The sequence below is a fragment of the Hemicordylus capensis genome, chromosome 5 (assembly GCF_027244095.1).
Source record: "Hemicordylus capensis ecotype Gifberg chromosome 5, rHemCap1.1.pri, whole genome shotgun sequence".
Classification (NCBI taxonomy): domain Eukaryota; kingdom Metazoa; phylum Chordata; class Lepidosauria; order Squamata; family Cordylidae; genus Hemicordylus; species Hemicordylus capensis.
The window spans coordinates 216,499,258-216,521,204 of NC_069661.1; the positions used below are offsets into that span (position 1 = coordinate 216,499,258).

The window sequence follows — 21,947 nt, forward strand, 5'->3', positions numbered from 1 at the left end:
AGCCTGCAAGTGGTGGGGGCAAATGCCCCCTCCCTTGCTGCGCCCTAGTACCTGGCATTCAGGGGTATGCCACCTCTGATCCTGATGGAAGTATACAGCTTCCTTCTGTATGTCCTGAATCTCCTAGCATTTTGCTTCAACAGATAACCCCTGGTTCTAATATATTGAAATAGAGAGAGAAACATCTCTCTATCCAGTTTATCCACATAAGAACATCCCTGCTGGATCAGGCTCAAGGCCCATCTAGTCCAGCATCCTCCCATCTCACACAGTGGCCCACAAGATGCCTCTGGGAAGCTCACAGGCAAGAGATGAAGGCATGCCCTCTCTCCTGCTGTTGCTCCCCTGCAACTGGCATTCAGAGGCATCATGCCTCTGAGGGAGGAGATAGCCTATAGCCCCCAGACTAGTAGCCATTGACAGACCTGTCCTCCATGAATTTGTCTAAGCCCCTTTTACAGTAAATCTATCCAAGCTAGTGGCCATCACCACATCCTGTGGCAGAGAATTCCATAGATTAATTATGTGCTCTGTGGAAAAGTACATTCTTTTGTCTTTCCTAAATTTCCTGACCTTCCGTTTCGTGGGATGGCCCCTGGTTCTAATGTCATGAGAGAGGGAGAAAGATTTCTCTCTGTCCACTCTCTCTACTCCATGCATAATTTTATATTCCTCGATCACGTCTCCTTGTAGTCTCCTCTTTTCCAAACTAAAGAGCCCCAGATGCTGTAGCCTTGTCTCATAAGGAAGGTGCTCTAGGCCCCTGATAATCTTGGTTGCCCTCTTCTGCACCTTTTCCAGTTCTACAATGTCCTTCTTAAGATACCTTTAAAGGTGCCAGGGATGTGCTGTGGATCACTGTTCAAATCGCAATTCATGCACATCCCTAGATCCAAGGGTTAGTCTCTGCTAACTGAACAAAGAGACGCTTTTCAAAGTGACAATTCTTTTATATTTAGCAGGGGGAGAGCAACTGGCTCTGTTCAACCCCAGCACAGCATCCCTCCAGTGGCTGTTGCTGGCTTCTACCTTGTGTATGTATGTGGGTTTGTTTGTTTGTTTGTTTGTTTGTTTGTTTGTTTGTTTGTTTGTTTGTTTGCTAAGTGTGTGAGCCCTCAGGGGACAGGGAACCATCTTCATATTCTTGTCTGTGTAAACTGCTTTTAGTACTTTTGTGTTGAAACGCGATATATAAATAATGGTAGTAATAGAAGAGTGAGGCAATCCCTCATCACCAATATCATCTCCAGAGCTGCAGGATCCAAGTCCAGATGATGAAAATGAACTGGGCAAACAAGCAGCCCCAGAAACCTGAACCCCGACCTCTGGAGAGGGTCCCCCTGAGCCAGACTTAGCAAAGGGGCCAGACCCAGTTGTACCAGAAACCACTTGCCCTCCAGCGCCTGCTCACTGGTGCAGGGAATGCATCAGGTGAGAGGTGGTTGAGATGGCAGAGTGCTCACCTCAGACCTGGGGGTTGCCCCTTTAAAGATCCACACCCTGAGGGGTGGAGTCTGAAGGAGGTCATCAGGGTCAAAGGACATTAAAAAGCTAGGAACATAGGAAACTGCCTTATACTAAGTCAGACCACTGGTCCCTCTAGCTCAGTACTGTCTTGCACTAAATGGCGCAGGCAGCTGCTCTCCAAGGTTTTACGTAGCAGTCTTTCCCAGCCCTGCCTGCAGATGCCAGGGATTGAATCTAGGTTCTTAAGAACAGCCCTGCTGGATCAGGCCCAAGGCCTATCTAGTCCAGCATCCTGTTTCACATAGTGGCCCACCTGATGTCCCTGAGAAGCCCACAGGCCAGAGGTAGATGAGGGCATGCCCTCTCTCTTGCTGTTGCTCCCCTGCAACTGGTATTGAGAGGCATCTTGCCGCTGAGGCTGGAAGGGCCTATAGCCATCAACTAATAGCCATTGATAGACCCACCTGTGCTCCATGAATTTGTCCAAACCCCTTTTAAAGCCATCCAAGCTAGTGGCCATCACCCTCTGCATGCAAAGCAGACACTTTCCTACGGAGCTGGGATCAATCCCATTGGAGCTGGGATTCTGTCAAATCCTCTTGCTTCCTTGGAGCTCTCTGAGGTCCTACAGTCTGGCCTGATCTAGCAGGTCAGGGCAAGACACCTGCTTCTCCATCCTCTACCTGCCTCAGTGACGGACATTCCACTAGAATTGATATAGGGAATGACAGATGAAAGAGGAAAGACATCTTATACACTTAGCAAGTACATAAAAAAGGACTGTTTTTAATGGGCTAATTAGAAATACTTCTGTTGTTGTTGTTGTTGTTATTAATAAGTATTCCTAGTTTCCTAATAATAATAATTATTATTATTATTATTATTTATTTATTAATTTTCAAAACCATAAAGTGGGCACCTCTCATGTGAAGATTATCTGTGACTATCCCATACAGAATGTTGTCTTCATCAAAAGCTGCTGGCAGAGATCTTGAGTAACATTCCACAGCACACTGAAATAAAGAACTGGCTCTGACTGTTTTGCTTTTGACAATAGCTTTTGATTCAACCATTCAGGCATCAAATACCTCTGAAATTCTTTTGGATCCTAGTCTGCAGCAGCATTTCTCTCTCCTTTTCACTTGCTCCTTTCTTGTCTCTTTTAAAAAACCAAATATTCTTGATGTGGTGAAAGAGTCTCTCTGCTACAGGAATGACAAGAATTGCAAGGTACATGGTTAAAACCAATGAAGATTTATTCCTGTTTCAAGAAGTAGTCATGAACATATATTTAGAAGAGGCAATCCTGAGCTAATGACTCAAAAGAGCCCCCAAGGAAAAGTGGCTGAAACACCCTGGAATTCCTCATTTGTGTGGATGGGAATTATTTCCATATCTCTGCGTTGTCAGTCCTCAGTTTTGACTGTGTGAACAAGTCTCTTTAGTGCCACTGGGAGGTATTGGATGGGTTTCCATTTTTGTTGTTTTCCTGCTATATTTGTAACTGACGTCATCTTTCTCGGCTTCTGTTCTTTGCATCAAGGGAGGCAGGCAGGTGTTATTTCCATAGAACCCTGTGGCAACATTCCTGTGGTTTGCACTAGAACAAGACCAAGCCCTTCTGCAGCTAAAAAAGCACCATGAGCTGCTCAGATTAGCAATTTAACAGTTCCTAGGAAAAGTTGATGGGACTGCTGGTTGCTTTCAAAAATATAGACTTCTGTCTTCACTCCAGACGAGGAAGGCACATGTTTTTGAGCAATTAACTTCCTCAAGGGATGATGGAAGGAGAGAAAATAGAGGGCGTATCTACACTATAAACTTAAATTGGTTTAATAGTCATTCCTTAGCTTTAGGGAACTGTAGTTCTGCCAGGACTGGAGTAAGGAGGGGGAACTAGCCATCTTTAACAGATACTGCTCCACACCCTTGTCAAGCTACAAGATTAGGAACATAGGAAACATAGGAAACTGCCATATACTGAGTCAGACCATTGGTCTATCTAGCACAGTATTGTCTTCACAGACTGGCAGCGGCTTCTCCAAGGTTGCAGGCAGGAATCTCTCTCAGCCCTATCTTGGAGAAGCCAGGGAGGGAACTTGAAACCTTCTGCTCTTCCCAGAGCGGCTTAATCCCCTGAGGGGAATATCTTGCAGTTCTCACACATCAAGTCTCCCATTCATATGCAGCCAGGGCAGACCCTGCTTAGCTATGGGGACAAGTCATGCTTGCTACCACAAGACCAGCTCTCCTCCCTTCAGGGTTCTTTGGGGATTCAGGGTTCTTTGGGGGAAACTATGGCAGTCCAACAGATAGAAAGTACATATAGACCTGGCCGCTTTCCAGATTACACCCTGCAATAGGGTCACAGCGGATCTCGGAAGTGTGCTTCCACACTTCCTGTGTTGTGACACCGCAGTCCCTACGCTGACAGCAGTGTGCTGTTCACATTTCCGATGCTTTGTTTCGAATTTAATCGCTGCAATATAGAGCTAGGACATCGTATATCTGGCGGAAAAAGGTTGCTGTTTTTTCAGGTTGTTAGTTTCCATGAGACTGCTCCCCCTGCTGTTTATGTTTCAAATGCGATCTGCCTGAACGGAAGCATTTTGCTGCTTTTGAGGAGCTAACTGGAAAGCGCCCTAGTTCACACAATTGTTTGAATCTAGGTTTAATGTGGGTTGCTGACATTAGTGAGAATGTGTGAACCACACCAAAGTGGCCCAAGATGAATCTGAGATTCCCACCTTGGTGTGGGTTCAAACAATCACACTAATGTCAGTAACCCACATTAAACCTAGATTCAAACAATTGTATGAACCAGGCCACTGTTTGTCATGTAGTAGATCTTGTGCTTAGTGTGTGGAAGTGTAGGGTTATATGCTGCTCTGTGTCATGGGTCAGGATCTTTGATGTAGCCATATAATTTATTAATTATTTTTATATCCTGCTGTCCATGATTCCTAGGTAGTCCCCCATCCAAGTACTAACCAGATCCAGACCTGCTTAGCTTCTGCAAGGTTGCAGGACAGTGGGCAACATCCAGACTAGTTAGGAGAGTTGGTTTGTGGTAGCAAACATGATTTGTCTGCTTTGCTAAGCAGGGTCTGCCTTACTTTGCATATGAATGGGAGACTATTGCAATGAAGGCCTTGGAAAGAATATTTAGATGCCGTGACGTGTCTATACCTACAGATTAGAATCGTTCGGACAATGGTTTTTCTTGTGACACTCTATGGATGCGAAAGCTGGACTTTGACCAAAAAAGTATTGATGCTTTTGAACTTTGGTGCTGGAGAAGACTTTTGAGGATACCATGGACAGCCAGGAAAACAAACAAATGGATCATAGAACAAATCCAAATTTCCTCCTTGGAAATTGTCTACTCATGATTGCCATCCATGCGTTCTGACACCTCCAGAGAGGTCAGGAGGCATCATCAGTGGGCCCCCTTGAGGCGCTGGGCTTGGTCCCTTGGCAGCTGCCCATGTGCCTTGTGCTGACACTGGTCCTGCATCACATTTATAGATGAAACTAGGGGAAGTTTTTGTGTCCTTGTTATATGCTTATACAAGTGAACTTCAAGAGGAGGCCAACAAAAAAACCAACCAAAAAAACCCCTTACATGTGAGAGCTATTCTCTACTGTTTTGATCTCCACACAGTACTGCACTTTCCTCAGTGCTGGGAGGACCCTTCAAGAGAGACAGAGCCCTCTCTTCAGAGCTCTAGGAGAAAAGCACTGGGAAGGGCTACACTTCCCAGCACTCTGTGCACACCTTCCAAGATGATACAGGTTGAGTATCCCTTATCCGGACTGCTTGGGACCAGAAGTGTTCCGGATTTTCGGTTTTTCCAGATTTTGGAATATTTGCATAATGAGATATCTTGGGCATGGGATCCAGAGCACCAAAACAGACGTCAACAGAGCAGGTGCCAAACTGAGCAGGGAGTGGAGGAGGGGGCTTTCCCTTTTCCCTCTAGCGCCAAAGTGAGAACATCAAAAACATTTAAAAGCTTCACAATAAAAACAGAGCTGCAACTAGAGAGAACTACAGAAAAAACCCCTATCACTAACAGCCTTCTGAAATAAGTAAGTTTTGACTGCATGTTTAAAAGCAGCAAAATTGGGAATCTGCGAGCGAGTGAGCTGAGGCGTTTTGTTTTTTGTTTTTGTTACGCGGTGGTGTCCAGATTTTGGAGAATGCCATTCTGGATTTCAGATGTCCGAATAAGGGATACTCAAGCTGTATAGGGGCTCGAGGGAGCTCAGTTTCCCTTAAAAGAGTCCCCCGGCGCTGGCAAAGTGCAACACTGCACAGTGACAGTGGTCAACTCCGTATGGCGCCGGGGAACTGTGCAGAGTATTCTGCCTCAGCCGACACTTTGCACAGGCCCAGTAAACCACTAGTCAGGGAACCACACTTTAGGCTGCATTTGCATGTAATGCTGAACCGTGGGTCCAGTGGACCCACAGTTCTGCTCCCAACGCCAACCCCAGCTCTCTTGTCGCATTTGGATGACAGGGAGCATGTCTTCTCTGCAGTCAGTGGTGAGGGGGAACTGGCTGTGTGGGCTTCCTTATTGCTTGAAGGGCAGCCCACACCGCCAATCATGGAGGGAGAGAGGGAGGAGCTTCCTCCCTCAATTCCCGTCCAGCAGAATGCAGCCTCTAGTGCTGCATTCAAACAGAACAGAAGCCCCGTGGACCCTCGGTTTTGAGCAACAAAACTCACTACTAACCAAGGGTTCAAATTGGAGTCTCTAGAGTGAATCTTGGGACACGCAATGGACAGGACCGGAGTTGCACACATTAGGACATCACAGTGAGGAAATCTCAGGTCCCTGCCACTCCAGTTCTGCATTACATGAGAGTGCAGTCTTAGTTGATGGGGGGCCAACTTATACTCACGTTGCTGCCTGATTGCTGCCTGATTGCCACCCTCCTCATTGCAAGTATTGCTGAAGGCTCTTCTCTGGCTGCTGTATCATGTGTTCATTTACCTTGCAATAACTTCACCGGTGTTCATGTTAAAAGCTAGGGATGTGCGAACCGGTTCGGATCCGAACCGGTTCGGGTCCGAACCGGTTCCGGTTCGGAGGTTCGGATCGAACCGAACCACCCCCAGTTCAGTTCGAATCCGAACCGAACTGGGGGTGGTTCGTTCCGAACCGGTTCGGACCGGTTCAGATCGGTTCGGAAAGCTGAAAATTGGTCAGATGGTAGCTGGCACCCAGGGGTACCTGTCACCCAAACCCCAAAGCAATCGGACACTCGTATGATTTTTTATGAATTTTTGAAAAATATTTTTATTTTTTTCTCATAGGATATAATGGGATCCGAACCAGGCCATTATTTCTTATTGTGGAGCACTCATGGATGCCAACAACCATGCAAACCCTGAAGCAATCAGACACCCCTATGATTTTTTATGAATATTTGAAATATTTTTAATTATTTTTCTCATTGAGTATAATGGGACACGAACCAGTCCATATACCCTGTTGTGGAGGACTTAGGAGCACAAAAGCAGGGTGGGTGGTAGACAGGCATGGGTGCCTACCACCCAAAAAATCTCAAGGCAATTGGACACTCCTCTGATTATTGGTGAATTGTTAAGTATTTTTGAATTCCTCATAGAGAATAATTAGGATTGCAGCAAATGTATAGCTTCACGTCGGGGGGAAAGGGGTGTCGTAGAGTGCAGTGTGGTGGGTGGTAGTTCCTAGGGTGGGCAAGGAATCTATCAGAATTATTTGAAAGGAATTGGGCAAAGAGGTGATTTTTAAGTGATTTTTGAAGTTTACGCGTCTTTAAGGTTTTTCCTCATAATAAGTTATAATGGAGCTTTCAGCAGCCCTATAAGTGCACATGGGGGTGCTGGGGTGGCCCAGAGCAAGTGGTGGTGTAGTGCACATAGGGTGCCAACCACCCCCATGGGTTTCTAACCCATGGGGTACAGAGATCTCTGGTAGGGGCACCCCCATGGGTACAGGGTTCTCTTGTTTATGAGGTATTGAGTAGGGGTGTGCAATTCGGGATTTCGGGTGACTCGGCTCGGACCCGAACCGAATCACCCCTGTTCTGTTTTGTGCCCGAATCTGGGTCACCCGAATCACCCTTGATTCGGTTCGGATTCAGATTTAATCCGAATCTGAATCGATTTGGGGGGTAAAAAGGGGCCCAGGGGCAAAATTTTGGGGTGGCGTGGTAGTTCCCAATGGGTAGAGTCTACCACCCCAATTTCAGGGGGATTGGGCAAAGTCCTGATTTTTGGTGAATTTTTAAAGTTTTAGTGACTTTGGGGCAGTTCGGGGGCATAGCATGGGATCTGGGCAAAAGGAGTGGGGTGGGGTGGTAGTGCCTAATGGGTGCAGGCTACCACCCCAATTTCAGGGGGATTGGGCCAAGGGCTGATTTTTGGTAAATTTCTGAAAATTTCATGTCTTTGGGGCAGATTGGGGCATATTTGGGCAGAAAGTGGGGCCTGGGGCAGAATAGTGGGGTGGGGTGGTAGTGCCTAATGGGTGGAGGCTACCACCACAATTTCAGGGGGTTTGGACAAAGGGCTGATTTTTTTAGAATTTTTGAAGTTTTAGTGACTTTGGGGCAGTTTGGGGGCAGAAAGTGGATCTGCCCCAAAATAGTGGGGTGGGGTGGTAGTGCCTCATGGGTGGAGGCTACCACCCCCATTTCAGGGGGATTGGGCAGAGGGCTGATTTTTTGAGAATTTTTGAAGTTTGGGTGTCTTTGGGGCAGATTGGGGGCAGAAAGTGGATCTGCCCCAAAGGAGTGGGGTGGGCTGGTAGATAGTGCCTAATGGGTGGAGGCTACCACCCATCCCCAATTTAAGAGTGATTGGGCAGAGGGGTGAATTATGGTGAATTTATTTGTATGAGGTTTGTCTTCATAAGGTGAAGTGTGCTAAATTGATTACTTCCTCATATTATTCATAGTAAAGGAAAGTGTGAAAAAGTGAAAGTGGGGTCATGAGAGTTGTTTAATTGAAAAATAGCTCATTTGCTATGATAGAATGAGAATTCACACCTCAGAAAAAGTAATCAATTTAGCACTATCTACCAGCCCACCCCACTCCTTTGGGGCAGATCCACTTTCTGCCCCCAATCTGCCCCAAAGACACCCAAACTTCAAAAATTCTCAAAAAATCAGCCCTCTGCCCAATCCCCCTGAAATGGGGGTGGTAGCCTCCACCCATGAGGCACTACCACCCCACCCCACTATTTTGGGGCAGATCCACTTTCTGCCCCCAAACTGCCCCAAAGTCACTAAAACTTCAAAAATTCTAAAAAAATCAGCCCTTTGTCCAAACCCCCTGAAATTGGGGTGGTAGCCTCCACCCATTAGGCACTACCACCCCATCCCACTATTCTGCCCCAGGCCCCACTTTCTGCCCCAATATGCCCCAATCTGCCCCAAAGACATGAAATTTTCAGAAATTTACCAAAAATCAGCCCTTGGCCCAATCCCCCTGAAATTGGGGTGGTAGCCTGCACCCATTAGGCACTACCACCCCACCCCACTCCTTTTGCCCAGATCCCATGCTATGCCCCCGAACTGCCCCAAAGTCACTAAAACTTTAAAAATTCACCAAAAATCAACCGTGAACCGAATCACCCGAAATTTTCATGCCCGAAATTCGGGTGATTTGGCTCGTGCCCAAAAAATATCGGGGGACATCGGGGGTGATTCGGTTCAGCCCCGAATCACCCAAAATTGTTCATTTTGGGCACAGATTGTTCTGTGCCCGAAATTTTTTGCACATCCCTAGTATTGAGTGTGGATTCTATGATAGCAAATGAGATTTTCAATGAGACACCATCAATCCACTCTAATATGCTATCATAGAATCCACACTCCGCCTCCTGCTTCTTCTCTGTGTGTGTGCTTAGTGTGCTGCTCCACTGCTGGCAGGCAGCAGCAGCAGTGGCCTTTTTGTTAGATCAGAGAGTTGGTGTGTTGTCTCTCTGAGTGTCATCTTGCTTGGGTAGGTGGTAGGTACTAGGTGTTAAGTGTTAGGGCACCCAGAGAGAGGGGCAAAAAGGCTGTGGTGGCAATTGATGGGTGCCCCTAGCATTGTTGGTGGATTTCTTGAAAAGAAGAGAAAAAATCCCATTGGCTAGATTGGGGTTTGGGGGGGGCAGCCCCGGACCCGCCTCTGTGGGGTGGCAGCACCCCCAAAGTGGGTCTGGGGCCATGGCAAAAATGGCCTCAGTCCCTCCCGGCAATCCCCGGAGAGATAGGAGTGATGGTTTTTTTATTAGGATTTCCTAAGGCATTAAATGAATAACAGTCTCTCTATGTGGCTTTTTATCACCTTTCACCCAGTGACACACACTCTATTCTTTCCAATTAGATATTATTTAATGCCTTAGAAAATCTTAATAAAAAAAACCATCACTCCTATCTCTCCGGGGATTGCTGGGAAGGACTGAGGCCATTTTTGCCATGGCCCCGGACCCACGTTGGTGGTGATGCTGCCCCACAGAGCCGGGTCTGGGGCAGCCCCAAACCCCCATTCTAGTCAATGGGATTTTTCTCTCTCAAAAATTCACCAATAATACTAGGAGCAACCAATTGCCTTGGGATTGTTGGGGTGGAGGACACCCATTGGTGGCTACCACCCACCCCAGCTTTTTGCCCCTAAGTGCTCCACATAGGGAGTTATGGGCAAAAATTGAAATTTTTTTAAAAAATTGTAAAAAATCAGAGGAAGGTCCAATCGACTTGAAATTTGGGTGGCAGGTAGAACACAAGGTCCCCTTTCAAATCAGCTATTTTTTGAGATCCGAACCAGTTCGGTTCGGATCCGAACCGGTTCGGATCCAAACCGAACCAGGGGGGTGGTTCGGCAAAACCAAAACCGAACCACCCTGGTCCGGTTCGGACCCGGCTCGGATCCGAACCGAACCGGGAGAACCAGTTTTATGCACATCCCTATTAAAAGCCAACTTCAAAATAAATTCATCAGCCCTTACCATAGCCATTTCTCTTTTTCAGAATGTACTGTGTGTGTTAAGTGGAATGTTTAATCTCACAATGGATCTGGCTGGCTGCCTATAGAGTAACGAGCTGCAATTCAGAGTACCTGAATAGATGGTTATGGATGGTGGAGGAAGGGAAAGAAGCTGTGCAGAGGTATATTCAGACAAACAAAAAGGAATAGGCTCCACCTCTGCCTATATCTGAATGCAATAATGTAAGAAGAGTCCTGTTAGATCCAACCAAAAGCCTGTCTGGTCCAACATATGGCTTCCCACAGGGGCTAACCAGATGCCTTTGCAAAGCTTTGCAAAGGGATAAGGCCACAGCTCAGCTTGCAGAAGATCACAGGTTCAATCCCTGGCATCTGCAGGTAGCGCTGGGAGAGACTGAGAGCTGCTGCCAGTCAGTGTAGACAATGTTGAGCTAGATGGATTGATGGTCTGACTCAATATAAGCCAGCTTCCTGTGTTCCTAAAGTCCTCAAATAGGGCATGCAGGCAATAACCCTCTTCTGCTGCTTTGCTTCCCAGCAGCTGGTTTTCAGAGGAGAGCTCCTGAACATGGAAGCTCCATATCGCCATGTCCTGCAGCCATTGGACATTTTCTCCTCCATGAATTTATCCACATCCCTTTCAAAGATGTGGAAGAAGGACCAAACTACCCATGACGTAAGCCCATTGTTTGGAGTGGTGGGTCTATTTTTAGCTGAGTACATACTGAGACCTGTTCAGAGCTGGCACTTAAAAATGATGACGGATTTGATCTTTTTGAGTATTTGTCTAGTTTTGGCTCTCCTTTATTTGCATGCTGTCAGCTGACATGCTTTTTGAAGTCACAAGCCAGTGACTAGCATGAAAGATATTTATTTCACTGCCCCCCAGATGTAGGCTTTTGTCGAGATGCCCCTAGTCAGTCTCAGATAAAGAACAGGGGAAATGAGTTTTAGCTAACACTAGCAGCCTGGACCACCACAATACAGAAGTGCTTATAGCTCTGTTGCCCAAACATGGGGTGCAGTTTGTTTTTCCAGATTAAAATGGAGGCACAGAACACGATACACTCAAAAACATGCACGTGTTCTCAGTCTGCTTCCACAACATGGACTAGGCCATTCCCTGCAACTGCAGGATAGCCCAGTGAATATTACTATTTATATTTCACTTTTCAACAAAAGGTTCTCAACGCAGTTTGCACAGCAGTGAGAAAGAATATCTTCTCATTACTTTTTCTGTATCAACTGCTTTGTGAACTCTTTTGTTTGAAAAGCAGTATATAAATAGTAGTAGTACGACTCTCCCATACTATGATACTGATGACAATCAGCTGGCTAGGAAATTTAAAGATAAGGTGGGGACATTTGCAGGTCTGCGTCTAGCGCAAACATTCCATGGCTTGAGTTTATATGTCCTTAATGGAGCTACAGTCCATGACCATCCGGCTGAGTTTACATATTGGTCTGGTGTCAGATTTTCCACCATTGATTATATGGCTATTTCCTCTGACCTTTTGGGTTATTTTGGGAAATTCAAAATTGCCCCTCACCCAGATAGCGACCATTTACCTAGTGAATTACATCTGACCCTGGGTAGATGGTTCCCACGGTTGGAGCCCTCTAATTTTAGGGAAGGCATGTTGGATGTTCTTCCATCTAGAGCTAAATGGTTAGTGGACCTGGGAGAAAGGGTGACTTTACCAAATTCTACACTATACGCTGTGTTCGTAGATTTTAAATATGCATTTGATCTAATCTCGAGGGAAATACTGTGGGGAAAATTGGTAAGATCATCCATTGATAGGCGGTTGTTACTCTTAATAATTAAGATGCATGAAAATTCAAGAATAAGGGTGCATTGCCGCAACAAAGGGCATCTTACAAATGAAATCAGTAGAGGGGTCAGGCAGGGGTGTATTTTGGCCCCAATGTTGTTCAATTTCTATATTAATAACTTAGTTACTCAGAGGAATAACCTGGTTTTTCACCCCTCTAAGCTGGCCAACAGACACTTGAATATACTCCTATATGCGGATGATGCAGTGATTTTATCACGGACCCCAATTGGCCTCAAGAGAGCCCTTAATGCTTTGGTGTCCTACTGTGATTCACAGGCGATCACCATAAATTATGAAAAGACCAAGGTGATGGCTTTTGCCAACAAACCTAAGAAGCGGTGTTGGATGCTGAATGGACATAGACTTGAACAGGTATCACAGTTTAATTATTTGGGTATAGTCTTCCAGACCCAAACTAGGAGGAATGCACACAAGGAATATATAATGCAAAATGCCTTGAGGGCAGCAGCAGCAGCTATTAACTCCTTTATAGAAGGCAAGGTGCACAGTTTGTTCCGGCTGCCCTTAAACTTTTTTCGGCCAAAATCCGGCCTTTACTCCTTTACGGAGTGCAGCTAGGTATCTATCCCAACCTTGCTAGGCTGGAGGCAATCCAATCAATCAATCCAATCAATCCAATTTTCGAGTGTTTGTCCTTGAGGGTGGGCCTCCGAGATAGGCTGGGGATTCTGTTGGTGTACCAACCACCCCACTGCACTTCAGTCTCCCTACCTGAGCTGGCGGGGGTGGTCTCGGAGGTGGCTTTGGGTTCCCCCAGGCTTATTGTTTTGGGGGATTTCAATGTCCACGCACAGGCCCCCCTAGTGGGTGCGGCTCAGGATTTCATGGCCTCCATGGCAACCATGGGCCTGTCTCAATTGGTATCGGGCCCTACCCACGTGGCGGGACACACTCTAGATCTGGTTTTTGCCGACCGGGAAATAAATGATCTGGAGGTGGGGGAATTTGAGATCACTCCCTTGTCATGGACAGATCATCACCTGGTGGGGTTTAGTTTGACTGCTCTGTCTGCCCTCTGCAGGGGTGGTGGGGCGATTAAGATGGTCCACCCCCGGAGGCTTATGGATCCGCTTGGATTCCAGACGGCCCTCGGGGAGTTTCCAGTGTCCAGAGCTGGTGACCCTGTCGAGGCCTTGGTTGATCTCTGGAATGGAGAGATGGCCCGGGCTGTTGACACGGTTGCCCCCAAGCGCCCTCTCCGGCTTGGTGGAGCCCGTTCTGCTCCTTGGTTTTCCTCGGAGCTTAGGGCGATGAAGCAACTCGGACGACAGCTGGAGCGACGGCTGGAGCGACGCTGGAGGAAGAGTCGTCACGAATCCGATCGAACACGGGCTAGAACCCATTTTAGGGACTACGCCGTGGTGGTGGGGGCAGCGAAGAAACGTTTTTTCTCCGCCTCCATTGCGTCTGCTCAGTGCAGGCAAACAGAGCTGTTTCGTGTGGTGAAAACATTGCTCCACACATCCCCCCCAGACAATGGGGGAGGAGTCATCTACGGCTCTTTGTGATCGGTTTGCCTGTCGCTTTGCAGATAAAGTCGCTTGCATCCGTGCTGACCTGGACTCCAGAGTTTTGGCAGTTCCGGCAGACATGCCTCTGGTACCATCTGGTCCCGTTGTTTTGGATTCTTTTCGGTTGGTGCGGCCTGAGGATGTGGACAAGATCCTGGGCAGTGTGCAGGCGACTTCGTGCGCTCTTGACCCTTGCCCTTCATGGCTAATAAAAGCTGCCAGGGAGGGGACAGGAAGATGGCTGGAGGTGATCGTTAATACTTCATTAAGGGAGGGCAGGATGCCATCGTGCCTTAAGGAGGCGGTGGTAAGACCTCTATTAAAAAAGCCCTCCCTTGATTCCTCCAACCTGGACAATTATAGACCTGTGTCTAACCTTCCCTTCTTGGGCAAGGTGATGGAGCGTGTGGTGGCGTCCCAACTGCAGAGGGTCTTGGATGATACGGATTATCTGGACCCTTTTCAATCTGGCTTCCGCCCCGGGTATGGGACTGAGACTGCCTTGGTCACTCTAGTGGATGACCTACGCCGGGAACTAGACAGGGGGAGTGCGTCCCTGTTGGTTCTGCTGGACCTCTCGGTGGCGTTCGATACCATCGACCATGGTATCCTTCTGGGCCGCCTCTCGAGTATAGGAATCGGAGGCACTGCGTTGCAGTGGTTCTGGTCCTTTCTTGAGGGGAGGGTCCAGAAGGTGGTGCTGGGGGACTACTGCTCGGCCCCATGGCCGTTGGCCTGTGGGGTCCCGCAGGGTTCGGTCTTGTCCCCCATGCTGTTTAACATCTACATGAAGCCGCTGGGAGAGGTCATCCGGGGATTTGGACTGAGTTGTCAGCAATATGTGGATGACACTCAGCTCTATCTCTCCTTGTCATCTGATCCTAGGGAGGCAGTGGATGTCCTGAATCGGGGGCTGGAGGCCGTGATGGGTTGGATGTGGGCTAACAAACTGAAATTGAATCCGGATAAGACGGAGGTACTGTTGGTCAGTAGGAGAGCCAATCGGGATGAGGAGATTTTACCGGTTCTGGATGGGGTTGCACTCCCCTTGAAGGAGCAAGTACGCAGCTTGGGGGTACTACTGGACCCGGCTCTGCTTTTGGAGGCTCAGGTGGAGGCGGTGGCCAGGGGTGCCTTTGCACGGCTTCGGCTGGTGCGCCAATTGCGTCCCTTTCTCAAGAAGGCAGATCTGGCCATGGTTACCCACGCCTTAGTCACGTCGCGGCTGGATTACTGTAATGCGCTCTACGTGGGGCTGCCCTTGAAGAACATCCGGAAACTACAGCTAGTGCAAAACGCGGCAGCGAGGGTTCTATCCGGAGCTGCCCGTTGGGAACATATCACCCCCATTTTGAAAGAGCTGCACTGGCTGCTGGTTTGTTTCCGGGTCCAATTCAAGGTGCTGGTTTTGACCTTTAAAGCCCTAAACGGTTTGGGCCCAGGGTATTTGAGGGACCGCCTGCTCCCAAGGGTTGCTGCCCGCTTGACTAGGACATCTGGGGGGCCCCTGCTCCGGGTGCCGACAATGAGTGAGGCCAGGCTGTCGTGCACTCGGGACAGGGCCTTCTCTGTTGCTGCCCCTAGACTCTGGAATGCTCTCCCAGTGGCCATTCGTTCCTCGGACTCCATCACAGCTTTTAGAAAGCTTTTAAAGACTTGGCTTTTTACCCAGGCTTTTACATAATCGTCTTTTACTGCTGTTCTTGTGTGTTTTTATCTGTTGTCTTGTTTTTATGCCTGTTTTTAGCTTGATGTTTTTACTCCTTTCTACTGTATGTTTTTAATTTTTGTAAACCGCCTTGGGGTTTTCTTTTAACGAAAGGCGGTATAAAAATGTAAAAATAAATAAATAAATAAAAATCAAAGTTCTTGAGAAGTGTGCTCCAACTACCCCGGGGTGTCCCCAATGCATTTTTACGATTAGAAGTAGGCTGGATTCGGATGGATGCAAGTGTTTGGCTGGTAATATTTGAATATTGGCTGAAGCTGATTTTTCAGCCAGTAGGACTAGCACCCTTAGTGTTGAGTGATACATATAAGTCTAGGTGGAAATATTATGTGGAGAAGGGGTTGAATTACTATGGCTTCTCCAGCGATGCTTTGGTTGTCTTGGACCATGGGAGAGCAAGATCATGTCTGTGCCAACGCATTATGGATATGGAGAAACAGATGGACAGAAGCCAGATAGGGGCTGATACCTATTTAGGTAATCAAACATCACTGTCTGGCCCAGCAAGATACCTTAATAAAACATTAGTACCTAGTTTCTGGAGGGCTTTGACGCTGGCCCGGTGTAATTCCTTAGAAACGGCCGTCCGGGAGGGGAGACACTGCAAGATCCCCTATAAGGAGCGTGTCTGCCCTTGTGGTTCTGGGGAAGTGGAGTCAACAGCCCATGTTATCTTGAACTGTCAATTTTATTGAACTTTGTGGGGGAGAGATATAAGTCCTTTTCTAACAGCATACCCCAGTTGTTCTGAACAGTTCTATCTGAAATTACTTTTGACAGACCACTGGGGTGTAGTATCTTACAACATGGCAAAGTATTGTTTCCTGGCTAATAAGACTAGGATAAGAAATGTTGAGAAGTGAGATACGGGGTTGGGTTGAATTAAATTTTAAATTATTACAATGCATGGAGTCCTCTGCTTTATGTAATGGGTGAACTTGGGTGTTATGGTTCTGTTTTATGTTTATGTTTCAACAGATTATTATTTTATTTGACCAAGTTCGTTTTTATGTAAAGCTCGCTTTTATGTAAAGCTTTTGTACTTTGTGTTTTGCTGGTCGAATGACCGCAACAATAAAGATTTGATTTTGTATATAAATAGTAGTAGTACAACTCTCCCATACTATGATACTGATGACAGTCCTACTTGTAGACATTGGCTGGTGTCTGTGAATGTGTTTTTGTCTTACTAATCTGTGTGGGATTAAAAGTTATAACAGCCTGGTAATTATAGGCTATGAAGGTTGCAATTTATGTTGCCAAGATTGCTGTTGCCACCTTCTAGCCAGTGTTTGCTTTCTGTGATTAACCTGCCCTTTTCCTGATTTGTCAGAAAAGTAGTATTGAAAAGTCTCAGGTTAATCACAGTAAGCAAGAGCTGGCCAGCAGGAGGTGCTGTGGAAATCTTGCAAGGTCCCTGCTGGCCATCTGAACTGCATGTGACATCCTGCTGGAAAAGTCAATGGAAGTTTATGAGAGTGTAAGCTCATGAGTTTATGAGTGCATAAGCTCTTGCCTTCAACTTATTTGCAAGTTCTTTTCAAAGCTTCATTTACTGCCATTGGCAAGAGCTCAACATAAATTGTCCCAACAGCTCCTTGTTATAATGTCCAATATCAAACCCCTGACCCGAACTTGACTCTGCTTTCCTCTATACAGTTGAATGTTGCTGTGTGTTCTACGAGCCCTGACAATGCACTCCATCTCTATAAAGAACATGTTTATGTGGTTTGGGGCTATGCCAAAATATTTGTGGGAGTGTTGATTCTATTGGTAGTGAAGAGATTATTGGAATGTGTAAGCAGGGTAAAGGCAAGGTCAGAAAATCACACAGTTGATGATAAAGGCCGTAAAATGCATTATTGACAAAGAGCAACAGAAATTAATAGGTAATAAAATATTTATTACCCTGGATCCTCTTATACTGTGGGAACAGCATTGGGAAAAGTTGATCCCATGAAAGGGCTGGGCACAATCCAAGAAAAGCTAAGAAATTTCAAGTCCCCACTTGGTTCAGTGAATGTTAGACATATGTGTGACCCTCTCCCACCAAATCAACAGGAATAAAGTGCTTAAGCTTGACAGACTGTGCCCTACCAAAGCTGCAGTTTAAATAACCTCATCTTTCATGCTCTGGGACGAAGGCAACAGTAACAAGCACTAGTCAAGTGTCTTATAATTCATTGTGACATGAGCAGGGACAAATAGCCTGAGCGTTACCACCTGGCTCTCACATGTGTGTGCTCACCAGGGGCGGCCCTTTCATGAGGGGAAGCGGGGCAGTCGCTTCAGGTAGCAGATTATTGGGGTACCAGGTGGATGGCAAAACGCCTTCTGCTGCTGCTGCCATCAGTTACAGCTCTTTGGGACTAATCTGACCCTTGCAGGCCTTGAGAGGAGTGTCTGTTCTCGCATTCCTTGCAAGAAGCACGAGAGAAGAGGACGACACTGGCAACTTCCCTCCTCCCTACCCTCCCAACACTTTCAAAACTTGCAAGGGTTGGTTTTGAAAGGAAGTTCCAGCCCCAGGACATGGGACAAGGCAGTATGCAGTGCCTTGGTTCAGACACTGCTTACTTTGGCTGGGGGGGCGGGGCTGAGGCTCACACACATATGTATCTACGTGATTGGACTAACTTGGGGAGATTTTGCTCAAAACTGAATTGGCACATGTAGATAACAAAGAGGCTGCAATCTAGACAGAGGCAAATGCCAATGTTAGGCTACCTCAGGGGAATAACAGACTCAGAGGTAAGACTTTTGGGGGAAAGAAATAACGTTCATTTGTAACTGCAGAAGCAGGATGTAAAATATGGTAGTTGGCCACCTTGATACAATGGCAGTCTCACAGGGTGTGAAGGCAACTCCTGGGACAAGATAAAGGGAGAGAAGAGAGAGTGTGGAACTGAGGACTCGAATAGCCGAGTGGTCAACAGATGTTGGAATGTGAACAGAAAGAGGAGGAGAGATAGGAAAAAGAGAGAGGATCAAGAGCAGTTTAATACTGTCCTGTATCGGCTGATACATGGGCAATGCTAAAAAGGAGTGACTTCCACTGGGGAAGATTAAAGGGATTAAGATTTGTCCCAGTCACAAAGCTTTTACCAAGCAGCTGGCAAGGAGAGCCCATATCTTTGCTATGAACTACATTGAGATCATCTGGAGAGGTTCATCTGCAGTTGCTACCGACTCGTCTGGTGGCTGCTCGGGGACGGGCCTTCTCCATTGCTGCTCCAAGGTTTTGCAACACACTTCCTGCTGAAATAAGAGCCTCCCCATCTCTTACAACTTTTAAAAGGGCAGTCAAGACGCATTTGTTCACCCAGGCTTTTCATTAGATATCGGTTTAATTGTGTTTTAATAGTTTTAACGTTTTAAATTTTAATTGTTGAAATGTTTTAATCTTTTTATTGGTTGTTTTTTATTGTCTTGTTGTAAACCACCCAGAGAACTTGCATTTTGGGCGGTATAAAAATGTGTTAAATAAATAAAATAAAATAAAAATAAATAAAAATAAGGAATGGCCCTGTGTGATGAAACACAGATCCCCATCTTAGCTCAACAATTTCTTTCCCCCCACTTCTGTTACTGAACGAACAGGGCCATTAAGCTACAGGCCTAAGCCCTTTTCACAGTAGATAACCAGTTCAAACCGGATTCAGCTTAGACGTGCTAGTTCAGCCCCATTAAGGAGGAGGGGCCTCCAGTCTGACCTCTATCCTGGATTGACCAGTTGTTGGGGTGTGTGTGTGTGTGTGTGTGTGTGTGTGAATTGGCCAGTGTTACCTCAGGGACACACTGACTCTTTCCCTTGGATCCCAAAGCTGTGGGGAAGCCTTCTCCCTTCTGTATCACTATGGAATAGGGGACAAGAACCCCTCCATTTTGTCTCCAGTACAGTCTTGGGTTGCCAGCAACTAGGCACCTTGTCACCTGCTGCTACTTGTGTCCAGAAGGGGAGAAGCCGTAGGGATTATTTAATGCTCCCCCAGCCAAGGACCAGTCTACTGCTAGACTAAGGCAAAGCTCAGTGCTAGCCAAGCAGTTAATGTTTTTGTATTTTCTTTTCAATTCCTGTGTGCCTATCTTTACTTCCAGTTCCCCTATATTCCACCAGTTCCATATTCTGTGTACAACCTTTGTTTCTAAATACAGTTCATATACCTAGAAGTGGCTTCAGAGTGATTTAACAGGGTTACTTGCCGAACTCTTCCCCATGTGCCTTGTAAGGTCATTCGCTACTGTTGAGTGTTTCTAAATAATATACTGTTGTCTAGAACTGGGTTGTGGGGACTCTGGCTGTACAGGGCCTGTAGGTCCCAAGGCAGACCGTTCTAGGTTACATAGGAAACTGCCATATACTGAGTCAGACCATTGGTCTATCTAGCTCAGTATTGTCTTCACAGACTGGCAGCGGCTTCTCCAAGGTTGCAGGCAGCAACCTTGGAGAATCTCTCTCAGCCCTATCTTGGAGAGGCCAGGGAGGGAACTTGGAAGCTTCTGCTCTTCCCAGAGCACCTCCATCCCCTGAGAGGAATATCTTACAGTGCTCACACTTCTAGTCTCCCTTTCATATGCAACCAGGGCAGACCCTGTTTAGCTGAGGGGACGAGGCATGCTTGCTACCACAAAACCAGCTCTCCTCTCCATATAGATTGCTAAACCTCCATATAGGTTGCTAAATCTGTGTCTAGGCCTGGTCAGTGTCTAGGCCTGGTCAGTGGATCAGTCTTCAACTGGTGGCAGCCTACCTCGAAGGAGTGGTGTTGCTCCTAGATTTTGGGGTCAGAGCAGTCTCTCTTCTGAGAGTAGATCCCTGGAGAGCAGAGTAACCTCTGTTTCATCACACCCTGCTTTGATGGCTTTTGCTTCGGAGCCCGGGGACTTGCAGGAAGTCAAGAACAAGGATTAACTCATGGCAGCAGGCCCAAACAGAGGAGATGAGACCTGGTCTTGTGGTAGTGACCATGAACTGTCCCCTTTGCTAAGCAGGGTCCACCTTGGCTTGTATTTGGATGGATGGCTATATGTGAGTGTTGTAAGATATTCCCCGCAGGGGATGGGGCCAAAGCTCAGTGGAAGTGTGTCTACATGCTTGCATGGAGAAGGTCCCAGGTTCACTCCCTGGTATCTCCAGGTAGGGCTGGGAGAGACTCCTGCCTGCAACTTCGGAGAAGCTGCTGCCAGTCTGTGTAGACAATACTGAGCTAGATGGACCAATGGTCTGACTCAGTAGAAGAAAGCTTCCTACATTCCTTTGTTCAGAGCATGACCTGAAGACTCTGAGTTCCAAGAGTATCCAGGGCAGTCATGCCCGTCTCCCCACAACAGTCCCACACAAAGAATGTTCAAGGGTAATTCTTTCGGCTTAGCAGTTCTGGGCCCTGTGGTCCACTGTTCCGGCTTGGGGACTCAATAGCCCAGCGATTCAGCTTAGGGGAAAGGATTTTTGAGCACACAGGTGGGGTCGCAGCTGGGTAGGCGCTTGGGCAGTAGCAAGCAGTTCTTGCCACCAAGCTCCATGACCAAAGATTTCAGCAAAAGACATTTCACAGGAACCTCACAAGAGACCACAGAAGCCACAAAACTCAGGTTGGAGAGCAGAGACATTTATAGGGTTTTGCCTTCCGCTAAGTTCCAAAAGCAGGATACATTAAAATGCAAATGAGACAAAGGGGGAATTCCAGATTCTAGACTTTGAGAATGTCTGGGTGTGGTAGCTACTTTTCAGAGGAAGCCCCCCCCAAAAAACCGGCGCTATTGTTGAATCTACATAACTGATTTAGAACTTGGTCTTGATTGCATTCTGGGGTACATTTTCCTCATTTCTCGGGGGAGCCATTAATCTGAAGGATCTTTGTGCTGTGTCAGGAACTCTGGCTTCATTAAGTATGCACATAATTTGGAGGGTGTGTGTGTGTGTGTGTGTGTGTGTGTGACAGTCACTAGATAGCTTTTGCACTGGTTCAGACTTTGCATGACACAGCTGTTTGATACATATAGAGGCCAGATTTTCCCTCCTGGCACCAAATGCTTGTCAGTGTTTTGCTTCTCTTCTTCTGTAAAGAAAAGGAGCAGGGAGGAGGCTATCTGGAAACATTAAGGAATCAAGTCCAACAAGTTTGCCCTCTTCTCATACAGCTCCTGCTCTGTTCACAGCAACCTGACCCAAAGATATTTGCCATCGGGGCTGGGGATGATGGGAATTGCAGTCCAACAACAGCTGCGGACCCAAGACTGGAAACCCCCTGCTCTTGATTGCTGCCCTTGTGAACATCCAGGGGTGTAGCTATAATTGAGTGGATGGGTTCAAAGAACCCAGGCCCCCGAGCTCCTAAGGGCCTCCCCAGCTCCACCCCTCCCTATCTTCTTCATTATCTCCCTCA

The 21,947-nt window shown here is 47.0% G+C and overlaps 1 long non-coding RNA gene across 2 annotated transcripts in view; it reads left to right on the forward strand.

Annotated features, from left to right (window-relative positions):
- Positions 1-21,947, forward strand: part of LOC128325749 (uncharacterized) — a 61,847-nt gene that overhangs the window by 32,119 nt on the left and 7,781 nt on the right. The gene's annotated exons all lie outside the window — the stretch shown is intronic.